This window comes from Salvelinus fontinalis, chromosome 27, assembly GCF_029448725.1.
Source record: "Salvelinus fontinalis isolate EN_2023a chromosome 27, ASM2944872v1, whole genome shotgun sequence".
In the NCBI taxonomy this organism is placed as follows: Eukaryota; Metazoa; Chordata; class Actinopteri; order Salmoniformes; family Salmonidae; genus Salvelinus; species Salvelinus fontinalis.
Window position 1 is genome coordinate 20,778,617 of NC_074691.1, and position 12,766 is coordinate 20,791,382.

A 12,766-nucleotide genomic window follows, 5' to 3' on the forward strand; every position below is an offset into this window, starting at 1 on the left:
TCTCTCCCTATGGAGACCTTGATATAACTAATGGAGCCCTGAGTCAGTGTCCCATTCCCAACGGCTGAGACTTCTCCAGGAAAAGCCTGAAAAACGATCTGTTATAGAACTAGACAGAAAGGCTGAGAAAAGAGAAAGAGAGTGAGAGGGGGAGAGGGAGCGAGAGAGGGAGAGAGAAAGAGGGAGAGCAAGAGAGAGAGGGATAGTGAGAGAGAGGGAGAGAGAGCGAGAGAGAGAGATTGAGGGAGAGAGAGCGAGCAAGAGAGTGATGCAAGAGTGAGAGTGAGGGAGAGAGAGAGAAAAAGAAAGAGGGAAAGAGAGAGAGGGAGAGAGAGAGAAAGAGAGAGAGAGAGGGCCATCACAAACAGCTCTTTCTTACAAGCTGATGTAAGTTGGCCACAACAAAGAGAAGATGAGAAAGATAGAGAGGAATAAAAAAAGAGAGAAAGGAAGAGCAAGAGGACGAGAAGGAGAAGGAGAATGAGATAAAGAGAGGAAATAGGGAAAGGGGAGGTGAGAGAGAGCCAGAGAGGGAAAGGGGAGGTGAGAGAGGGGGGGGGGGGGGTGAGAGAGAGAGAGAGAGAGAGAGAGGGAGAGAGAAAGAGAGGGAGGGAGGGAGAAAGGGAAAGAGAGAGATGGAGAGAGAGAGAGGGCCATCACAATCAGCTCTTTCTTACAAGCTGATGTAAGTTGGCCACAACAAAGAGAAGATGAGAAAAAAGAGAGAAAGGAAGAGCAACAGGACGAGAAGGAGAATGAGATAAAGAGAGGAAAATAGGGAGAAGGGGGGTGAGAGAGAGCCAGAGAGAGATTGAGAAATGAGAAGGGAATGAGACTGTGATATAGGGCCAAGCAAACTGGCAGGTCAGTTTAATGTGGAGACTCATTGGAAACTATGAACATGAAGAAATAGATCTCTGCTGAATGGGAGATGGAGTCGCTCCTGTAGTTTAACTCATGGCCTCTGAAGTCCTCAGGGGCCTGATGATCAGCTTTAAGTAGAGACCAGCAGGTGCCCCTTTGACCTCTAGTGACCCCGCCCCCTCTGGCCTACCTCATGATTGGCATTCCCAGCATTCCGTGCCCTCTTCACAAGACTCCTCAGGGGCAACCAGACCCACACCCCTCTCTCTTTGACCAGCCACACCCCTCTCTCTCTTTCCAAATCCACTCACCTCACCAATCCTTGCTCCCACCTCAACCCCTCCAGGTTCACTCCCCACACTCCCTAATTCATGTCCTCATGTTACCTCACCCCTATAAAAAATACCACAACTTTTGAGGGGTGTTAGAAACGCCATGGCTCCATTCTCAATGTTCTGAGATACATGGTCAGAGGCTAGATGTTTCTCTCCCTCATAAGCTCTCCCAGGGGTCATTCTGAAGACATACAGTTCCTATAAGGATGGCTAGAGTGTTTAGGATGCCTGAGAGGGTTTAGGGGTTGTATAATAAGACTGTGCCTACTACAACAGAAACACACATGCACACAGCATGGGGTCCTGAGATGCCTTCCCTCTGACAGTAGATAAGAGGTCAGAGGTCAGGGTTCTGGAGCCCTGTGTTACTCAACTTTCTCTCTCTCTGTAACTCACAGGTCTTCCAGGCTAGAAACTGTCAGACAGTCTCAGTCATCCAGATCTGTCTGAGAAGAAGTTTCACACAGAAGACATATCTTCATCAATTATGCATACACTGTTTTTGGATTCCTTCCACAAGTATTCCAATTGTATGTATTGATGGGGATCAAATGTGCCAGAGCCAATTGTGCATCTGCTCCTCACTATAGAGGGTATGAGAATATCCTGTACTGTACAGCGTCCTAGCCTTGCAACCTTCTGACTGAGTTTAGTGTGTGTGCGTGTGAGTTCCTTTGAGCATATGGTCGTTAGCGTTAGCCACAAGGTTAGCTAGCAGGAAGGTGTGAAATTAGGTCTGTGGGGTGGGGGGGGGGGGGTGCTTGACCAACAGGCTTGTGTACCTCTTTACTCTGTACACACAAAGGCACAAGACACATGTACTTACTAAAAGCTCCCATTTTGACTATACTCCCTCCTAAAATCTCCTGTCCTCCCCAATCCACATCCACCTTTCCCCCTCTACATTTTACATTTGAATCATTTAGGAGACACTCTTATCCAGAGCAACTTACAGGGATTTAGGGTTAAGTGCCTTGCTCAAGGGCACATTGTCAGACTTTTCACCTAGTCGGCTCAGGATTCGAACCAGCGACATTTTGGTTGCTGGCCCAACGCTCTTCTAACTGCTAGTCTACCTGCCACCCTCTCTCTCTCTCTCTCGCTCTCTCTCTCTCTCTGTCTCTCTCTCTCTCTTTCTCTCTGTCTCTCTCTGTCTCTCTCTTTCTCTCTGTCTCTCTGTCCCCTCTCTCTCTTTCTCTCTCTCTCTCTCTCTCTCTCTCTCTCTCTGTCTCTCTCTCTTTCTCTCTCTCTCTCTCTCTCTCTCTCTGTCTCTCTCTCTGTCTCTCTCTCTCTCTGTCTCTGTCTCTCTCTCTCTCTGTCTCTGTCTCTCTCTCTCTCTGTCTCTGTCTCTCTCTCTCTCTGTCTCTGTCTCTGTCTCTCTCTCTCTCTCTCTCTCTCTCTTCCCCCACTCCTTTCTTTATTCTCACTTTAGGATAGAGGTAGAGTCCACCCATCTTTATTTTCTTCTCTACTCGTCCTTTTACCCCCTTAACCTCTCTTCTCCCTCATCCTTCCTTTTCCTCCCCTCCTCTCTTCATCTCCTGTCCCGTTGTTGCAGAGGCAGAGGCTCCAGGACAGACATGCTGCTGTCCCCTAAATTACTCTACAGAGCGCTAGCCTACAGACACCCCTCCACCCCATAGAGGGAGGGAGGGAGGGAGGGAGGGAGGGAGGGAGGGAGGGAGGGAGGGAGGGAGGGAGGGAGGGAGGGAGGGAGGGAGGGAGGGAGGGAGGGAGGTGATGCAGCTGTCTAATTACACCTCTAGCATTTTTATTACATTTTTTATCATCTTTATAAAAATAAAAAAACTCCCATTTTACAGACATAATATATTAATTCATATAAATACTGTACACATTTCGAACCACCCTTCTCTCTCCCTTCTCACTGCCTCCCTCTGTCTTCAAAGCAACTCCTGACCCCAGAAAACCCAATTATACTCTAACGTGAATCCACATGTAACCCTACCTGAGGCATCTCACTGCAGCTTTAGTCAGTATGATGAAGACATACAGTTAGACAGAGAAAGAGACCCTGACGAAACTACTCCAAGGCTCCCTCCGTCAAAAGGTTGTTATTGTGACACACTCCCTTACCGGATCAGACAACACCTCCCACCTCCCTTCAAGATCTCCTACCCCTCCACCCAACATAGGCTAAGACAAGACATTTTATCGTAAGAGGGGCTCTGATGATTCAACATCTAGATATTACATCCAACCCCAGGGGAGAATTAGTAACAGAGCACTACACAGAGGACATTTACAAGAACAGCCTGCACCATAAACCACCATTCACCCCATCTGACCAATACTGTTGTTTAATCAGAGAGTTACAGACATGTCTTAAATTGACGGTACTACAGGCCTTACAGCTGGAGAAGCAGGCCATAGAACAGTAGATAACCTGATAGCTGGTGAGCTTCTACAGTATAGAGCTAACCTTGTGCCCTCACTCATATAACTCAAACCGCTCAAAAGACAAAGTGAGAGTTCAATGTCACTGTTCTGCAGTCAATTTATGATTAAACACACCCATTTATACAAACATAAAAACTGTAGGCACACACACACACACACACACACACACACACACACACACACACACACACACAGATTAAATCAGACAGTGATGGGGTCTTTATTAGTTCATTTAGGACAGTTAACCCAGTGCTCTCTGACCTCGTGGTGAGGATAGAGTCCCAGAGTGGAGAGAGAATAGAAGAAGAGAAGAGCAACAGGGTGTGGAGGAAAAATGGGAAATGAACAAAGGAAGAGGAGAAGAGGAGATAGGAGGGTAAAGGATAGGATAGGGAAAATGGAGCAGATATGTGGGGAGAGGAGAGGGAAAGAGAAGATAGGAGGAGAGAGGAGAGGGAAAGAGGAGATAGGAGGGGAGAGGAGAGGGAAAGAGGAGATAGGAGGGGAGAGGATAGGGAAAGAGGAGATAGGAGGGGAGAGGAGAGGGAAAGAGCAGATAGGAGGAGAGAGGAGAGGGAAAGAGAAGATAGGAGGGGAGAGGAGAGGGAAAGAGGAGATAGGAGGGGAGAGGAGAGGGAAAGAGGAGATAGGAGGGGAGAGGATAGGGAAAGAGGAGATGGGAGGAGAGAGGAGAGGGAAAGAGGAGATAGGGGGGAGGAGAGGGAAAGAGGAGATAGGAGGGGAGAGGATAGGATAGGGAAAATGGAGCAGAAATGTGTGGAGAGGATAGGGAAAGAGGAGATAGGAGGAGAGAGGAGAGGGAAAGAGAAGATAGGAGGGGAGAGGAGAGGGAAAGAGGAGATAGGAGTGGAGAGGAGAGGGAAAGAGGAGATAGGAGTGGAGAGGAGAGGGAAAGAGGAGATAGCAGGGGAGAGGAGAGGGAAAGAGAAGATAGGAGGGGAGAGGAGAGGGAAAGAGGAGATAGGAGGAGAGAGGAGAGGAGAGGGAAAGAGGAGATAGGAGGGGAGAGGAGAGGGAAAGAGGAGATAGGAGGGGAGAGGAGAGGGAAAGAGATAGGAGGGGAGAGGAGAGGGAAAGAGGAGATAGGAGGAGAGAGGAGAGGGAAAGAGGAGATAGGGGGGGAGAGGAGAGGGAAAGAGGAGATAGGAGGGGAGAGGATAGGATAGGGAAAATGGAGCAGAAATGTGTGGAGAGGATAGGGAAAGAGGAGATAGGAGGAGAGAGGAGAGGGAAAGAGAAGATAGGAGGGGAGAGGAGAGGGAAAGATGAGATAGGAGTGGAGAGGAGAGGGAAAGAGGAGATAGGAGTGGAGAGGAGAGGGAAAGAGGAGATAGCAGGGGAGAGGAGAGGGAAAGAGAAGATAGGAGGGGAGAGGAGAGGGAAAGAGGAGATAGGAGGAGAGAGGAGAGGAGAGGGAAAGAGGAGATAGGAGGGGAGAGGAGAGGGAAAGAGGAGATAGGAGGGGAGAGGAGAGGGAAAGAGATAGGAGGGGAGAGGAGAGGGAAAGAGGAGATAGGAGGAGAGAGGAGAGGGAAAGAGGAGATAGGGGGGGAGAGGAGAGGGAAAGAGAGATAGGGGGGAGAGGAGAGGGAAAGAGGAGATAGGAGGGGAGAGGATAGGATAGGGAAAATGGAGCAGATATGTGGGGAGAGGAGAGGGAAAGAGAAGATAGGAGGGGAGAGGAGAGGGAAAGAGGAGTTAGGGAGAGGAGAGGGAAAGAGAAGATAGGAGGGGAGAGGAGAGGGAAAGAGAAGATAGGAGGGGAGAGGAGAGGGAAAGAGGAGATAGCAGGGGAGAGGAGAGGGAAAGAGAAGATAGGAGAGGGAAAGAGGAGATAGGGGGGAGAGGAGAGGGAAAGAGGAGATAGGAGGGGAGAGGAGAGGGAAAGAGGAGAGGGAAAGAGGAGATAGGGGGGAGAGGAGAGGGAAAGAGGAGATAGGAGTGGAGAGGGAAAGAGGAGAGGGAAAGAGAAGATAGGAGGGGAGAGGAGAGGGAAAGAGGAGATAGGGGGGGAGAGGAGAGGGAAAGAGGAGATAGGAGGAGAGAGGAGAGGGAAAGAGGAGATAGGGGGGAGAGGAGAGGGAAAGAGGAGATAGGAGGGGAGAGGAGAGGGAAAGAGGAGATAGGAGGGGAGAGGAGAGGGAAAGAGGAGATAGGAGGGGAGAGGGGAGGGAAAGAGGAGATAGGAGGAGAGAGGAGAGGAAACGAGGAGATAGGGGGGGAGAGGGGAGGGAAAGAGGAGATAGGAGGGGAGAGGAGAGGGAAAGAGGAGATATGAGGGGAGAGGATAGGATAGGGAAAATGGAGCAGATATGTGGGGAGAGGAGAGGGAAAGAGAAGATAGGAGGGGAGAGGAGAGGGAAAGAGGAGATAGGGGGGAGAGGAGAGGGAAAGAGAAGATAGGAGGGGAGAGGAGAGGGAAAGAGAAGATAGGAGGGGAGAGGAGAGGGAAAGAGAAGATAGGAGGGGAGAGGAGAGGGAAAGAGGAGATAGCAGGGGAGAGGAGAGGGAAAGAGGAGATAGGAGGGGAGAGGAGAGGGAAAGAGGAGATAGGAGGGGAGAGGAGAGGGAAAGAGGAGATAGGAGGAGAGAGGAGAGGGAAAGAGGAGATAGGGGGAGAGGAGAGGGAAAGAGGAGATAGCAGGGGAGAGGAGAGGGAAAGAGAAGATAGGAGGGGAGAGGAGAGGGAAAGAGAAGATAGGAGGGGAGAGGAGAGGGAAAGAGGAGATAGGAGGGGAGAGGAGAGGGAAAGAGGAGATAGGAGGAGAGAGGAGAGGGAAAGAGGATATAGGGGGGAGAGGAGAGGGAAAGAGGAGATAGGAGGAGAGAGGAGAGGGAAAGAGGAGATAGGGGGGAGAGGAGAGGGAAAGAGGAGATAGGAGGGGAGAGGAGAGGGAAATAGGAGATAGGAGGAGAGAGGAGAGGGAAAGAGGAGATAGGGGGGAGAGGAGAGGGAAAGAGGAGATAGGAGGGGAGAGGATAGGGAAAGAGGAGTAGATATGTGGGGAGAGGAGATATTAGGGGAAGGAGAGGAGACAAGGAGACAGAAGGTGAGGAAAGTGGCAAGGGACAAGTCCATCTCAATCAGAGTCCCCCAGAGGATCTGAATGTTTCGTTGTGTTAAGCAACAAAAACCTGAACACTCTGGAGTCCTGGGCTGTGAGTTTAGTTCCCCCACGTTTGTCATCTCTTAGTGGGCATGTCTATCTGCCACCACCCCTCCCTGCTCCATTAATGTCTCCTAACCTCCAGCACACGTCTTTTAAACCTGACCCCTACATTCATAACATACCTGGGATCAAAGACTAGCGGGACCCCTGGCCTAGTCTCTTCTCTCAAGCTCTCTTTCTCTCACTTTCTCCTTCTCTCCAGCTCTGAGTGTGTGTGTTTGTGTGTCTGTGTGCGCCTGTGTGTCCGTGTGGGAGTGTTTGCCGTGCCATGCGTATGTGTGTGTGAGTGTATCTGTGTATGCACGTGCACATGAATGTGTGTATATGTGTGTGTGTTTTGTGTGTGTTCCTGCTGTTGTTTACCTGTTTGTTGTGGTAACACTGTGTGTAGCGTGTGATCTACTGGCCCTCTGCTTATGGCAGCGTTACAATCTGGCACAGAGAGCATCAATAAAAAACCTAGATTATACTAGCATGGCTCAGTAACAGCAAACCTAACAGAAGCTAGATGATATAAACTCTGCGTCTTATTTAGTCCAATACAGCTCTATAAACTGCTGTAACTCAGTAAATTACATCTAGCATAACTAGCTAACATGATTCTGTAATGTCACTATTCGGTGACTTTTCATCTGATGTTAAATGTATTAATGCAATTTTTTATGCAGTATAACCAAGTGTACTTCTCTGAGCTATCTGCAGGTCTCTCCAGTCTACATGATCTAGTTATGTCCTTTCACATAACTGGGCTTCCCATAGCCTGTGTTGTCTCTCTACCTCTTCAAACAGTATCTTAAATAAGACATCTCAGTCTTATCATCATATCTGTTTCTGTACTCCAGCTGTAGTCAGACAACATTGGCCATATATGGAAAACACAAAACATACACACTCGGGCAGAGGTCGACAAAATGACCTGTTGGGAGTTAAGATGGAAAACTATGATGGAAAGAGTAGAGAAGGTGGATGGATGGATGGATGGATGGATGGATGAATGGATGGATGGATGGATGGATGGATGGATGGAGGGGCAGGGAAGAATAATAAGAAAAAAACAAGAGGGAGAGAGAAATATAAGACAATAACAAAGTCTTTGACTGAGAAGATAGAGTGTAAAGAGATGAGAGTGAGAAGACAACTTACTAAGTTATCCAGTTTGCTCTCAGAAAGTCATTCACATCTTATATAAGACAAGGTCCTCATTCAGTCCATCATTATCCAACTCCTTTGCAGCCAATTTGATTATGTTGACTGAGCTCATTCAGACAAACAGAGAGACTCTTGCTTTGAGACAAATGGAACAATTAACTCATTCTCCCACAAATATCACTTAATTCACCATTACAGAAAATCACTTATGTCTCCTCAAACAAACCCTGAAATGTGTGAATGGTGGTCAGCCTCAAATAGCCTGCAGAGAGGGTAACATAAACCCAATAGAGGTATTGTATTGTCTATGTTGAGCTTTGGGATGATTTGGGGTACAAGATAGCAGGGATTTGGAAGTTTACAGCAAGAAGTAGAAGTTAGAAGGTGATTTGAGTAACTTGACAATTAGCTTTAGTGTCCTGAAGATGTATTAAGAGCTTTGTTAAACATGACGAGAGGCGAAGGAAACCAGATGCCTCATAAACAGTTGTATTTATATTCTTTAATGTCAAATCATAATACTGCAGTACTGTGATACTTAGCAAAGTCACGTCCCAACATGAGCCATAGAAAACCACAGACACCAAGCCCCTGCCACACTTCCCCCTACACAAACGAATGAATTAAACCACAGACACCAAGCCCCTGCCACACTTCCCCCTACACAACGGATGAATTAAACCGGCAGGCCCAAGCTTGGAAGTATCTTAGGCCTGGTTGTTTGTTTGTGTGTTTGAGGGAGGAAGGGGAGGACGTACTGTATATGTTCTCTGTGTGTACACCTGTCTTTATCTGTATCTGGACAGGGCCAATAGGTCCCACCAGGTTCATGTTTAGACCAAAGCAACAAGCGGCCTGTCTTTGTGTCAATCAAACCCCCCCACCGAACTATGAACCCTGTCAGTCTATACCTCCCACGATTTGTCCGTTTTTCACCCCCACTCCTGCACCTCCACTGAACGGCTGCTACAGTGGAGCCCCCCCATGTTGATAGACACACAGGGACAAACAACAACAACCCTCCCCCCAGGACCCCCCAGGATCCACCAGGACCCACCGGGACAGGATCACAGACAGGCCACACTGGCCAACGCTCGACCCCATTGACCTGACATAGAACTGCCCTGAGATAATAATAAACCTCCCCCTCTTTCCTCCATTCCTGGGTCTTCAGCCTCTCTGATTAGCATCTCCTGTGACGTGGATTGGTTGGGCTTTAAACACATATGTGAGAAAAGAGATTTGGGGGACTTTGTAAAGCCTACAGATACAACAAACATGGATGTGATTATCTGAGCCAGGCAGTAACACAAACCAGATCTCCACACTGTATCTCCCCATCTCAATGAATTACTATAGCATTGTCATGTTGAAAAACATCTCGAAGATCTAGACAAAAAGTAGAATAACCCTTTTGTTAACCTTAGACCGTCTCTGAATATGAACACAAGCAGAGTGAACGCCCTCATCATTGAGTCTTACAGTGTTCTGTGTAACACACTGTCCAATAAGGAGGAGTTTTTTGGGAAAACAATCTGCGATTGTTCCAGAGTGGCAGGGGCACACACCGTTCCTTCAGTGCTACAAACGCCAGGCCAGAGGCAACATTAGATAAAATAAAAGCAGAGAGAGAGAGATACACGGCAGGTTCACCAGCCAGTCGCCAGTCCTCCCTGATTCAATTTCAATCCGTAAAAAGATACAAAATCACAAACAAAATGTATTTGATGGTAGTTTAGTTTGTCGGATGGCCGGTCGGGCGCTTGCTTCTCATACGCTGCTACTTTACTTTCTTCTCGTCCTAACCATTTCCAAACATCATTACTGGAGACATGACGGAAGTCAACAGTAAGAAAGCAGGGGTCATATTTCAGTCCATCTACGCCAAACACTCTTTTACCATTTATCAGTGTTTCTACCCTCAACGAAGTCACTGTTTCATGCAAGTAACAAGCTTCAATGTCCACAGATGGGCCTTACGTTAACTACTATGTAAAAATATGGACGCATAGAGCAGGGGTACTATTCTGTCTTGAGCCACTGTCACACAACAAAAAAAACTGTCCACTCTGACCCTCCCTCAAGGACCAGGATTGGTGGATACTACATTAGAACTTTAAAGGAGAAACCACACCTTCAATTGGTTGTTATTGTCTCATAAGACTGATTATTTTAGACATAATGAGGCACCACTTATAATGATCCAGCATAATCCAACAGAGAAAACTCAAACTGTAACAAAACAGCAAAGCTACAAGCAGGCTTGGCAATGTTATTGGTAAACTGTCCTTTAAAGCGAATGACATTGTTTCCCTAAAGCCATAATATCAGCCTGCATGGTAATCACTCGTGTAAACAACAAGTAATAACTAACTAGAGTACAGTAAATCAAGTGTCAGGTATTCCCATCCAAACAAAGACAGTATCAACCCCCAGACCTGTGTACTGTACTTATTCTCACTGAATAGATTTATCGTCCCGAAATTCCAATTTCCATAATATGACATACACTTTCAATTCACATTAGCGACGGGAATGTGACAAGCCGAGAGAGGGATCGGTTGACATTCTTGCTTCGCAGCTCAAAAGTGCCGTAAATGTCACAGTAGCCACCAGCCAGGAGGCTGAGCATTGCAAACTATTCAACAAGCTAGTAGCAAGCAACTCTTCATGATATTACCATTTATACTGTAGGAGTGTTGATCTCAACGAGACAATTCTGTTTACAATGCCCTGCTCAGATGGGGGCAACTGTCAGGCAAGTGTTGTGCGCACCCTCTGGAGGTAGTGCTCGAGACGTCAACGTTTCACAAGTTTACACAACAGTATTGTCTCTCGAGAATCTCTCAAAATTACATTTTTGCTATCGGCAATGTGAAAACGGTCCTAGACAGACAAGTTATTCTATAAGAGAAACTGTACGTGTATCCGTTTCCCTCGCTCAGCAAAAGCATAACCACAATCAAATCAAATCAAATGTTATTTGTCACATGCGCTGAACAGGTGTTCATGCGCTGAATGGAGGGGGGGGGCAATGCAAATAGTCTGGGGTAGCCATTTAAATAGATGTTCAGGATTAGCTGTTCAGGAGACTTATGGCTTGGGGGTAGAAGCTGTTTTTGGACCTAGACTTGGCGCTCCGGTACCGCTTGCCGTGTGATAGCAGAGACAACAGTCTATGACTAGGATGGCTGGAGTCTTTGACAATTTTTAGGGCCTTCCGCTGACACCGCCTGCTATAGAGGTCCTGGATGGCTGGGAGCTTGGCCCCAGTGATGTACTGGGCCGTAAGCACTACCCTCTGTAGTGCCTTGCGGTCGGAGGCCAAGCAGTTGCCATACCAACTGCTTGTTGGTATGTTGTTCTCTAGGGTGGGAGTCTCCCCATCCCTCTGTACACTTCCAAGGCGGCAGGATTTACACAGACACTCCCTTAGGGACAGATCCGATGACAGGTGGGCTGATAGATGAATAGGCTGTTTGACCAATACAGTAAATCCCAGAGACTTTACAGTGGAGGGAGGGAAGAAGGAGAGAGAGGGACAAATCCGCCACGCCCCTACACACCACACAACAGTATCATGGGAGGGTCCCGAGTTATGGGACCCTCCCATGATACCCCCCCCCCTCCCGCGCCACACACACCCTTACATCACACCAGAACAGTTAGAGCTGCATCCGAACCAATGGGTGCTAAAAAATGCATGGAACAGAGAGAGAGTGGTAGCATGAAAGAGAAAGAGAGAGAGAGAGAGAGAGAGAGAGAGAGAGAGAGAGAGAGAGAGGGAGAGGAAGGGGAAGAGGAAGAGAGTGGTAGCACGAAAGAAAGAGAGTGAGTGAGTGAGTGAGTGAGTGAGTGAGTGAGTGAGTGAGTGAGTGAGTGAGTGAGTGAGTGAGTGAGTGAGTGAGTGAGTGAGTGAGTGAGTGAGTGAGTGAGTGAGTGAGTGAGTGAGAGAGAGAGAGAGAGAGAGAGAGAGAGAGAGAGAGAGAGAGAGAGAGAGAGAGAGAGAGAGAGAGAGAGAGAGAGAGAGAGAGAAAGAGAAAGAGGAAGAGAGTGGGTGAGAGAAGTGAGAAGGGGCGAGGGAGAGAGAGAGAAGAGGGAGAGAGAAATGGTGAGAGGGGGCGTTGAGTGCATGGTGGTGCGTGCAGTGACGGGGGTGTGGGGTTATTTTTGGAGAGGAGAGTCTCTGGGCCTCAGATGATGGGACAGACCGCCGCAGTGGAGAACACAGAGCGCCTGCGTTAGGGGGAGGGAGGAGGGGGAGAGAGGAGGGGGAGAGAGAGACAAAGAGAGAGAAATAACCCCTTCCTGACAAACAACCACTCCATCACAACAACCCCCAATATTGGCCTGTTCCATATCAACAAAACTGCACCGGAGAGTTTCAAACACCATACTGAAAGCACAAGGAAGGATGATGTCTGCAAAATGCAATACTGTCTAATTCACAAGTCAAATACTTTTCATTTGATGGAATGCATAGAGAGCAGTGCAAAGTGCAGGAGAAAGAGCAAGGTAAAGCAAACAACAAACAAACAAACAAGATTAGTCAGTGCTCTCTCTTGTGATCCTGATCCATGCAAAACCATTTTCACAACATCACACCTAAACACAGGAAACATACTGTCAAATAGAGCAGCAATGAACGGGTTTCACAGAAAAGACAAAAGATCAGTTGGATAACAATGGTTCATGAGAATACATTTTTTGTAAGTATTTTTTGCATTAGCATATGTGCTAACGTGCATCTATAGGTACAGTGCATCCATATTTGAATGCAGCAACAATTCTTTCTAAAAACCACGA

General features: G+C 47.7%; 1 protein-coding gene across 1 annotated transcript in view; it reads right to left on the bottom strand.

Annotated features, from left to right (window-relative positions):
- akap12b (A kinase (PRKA) anchor protein 12b) overlaps positions 1-12,766 on the bottom strand; it is a 58,859-nt gene that overhangs the window by 31,152 nt on the left and 14,941 nt on the right. The window lies entirely within an intron of this gene.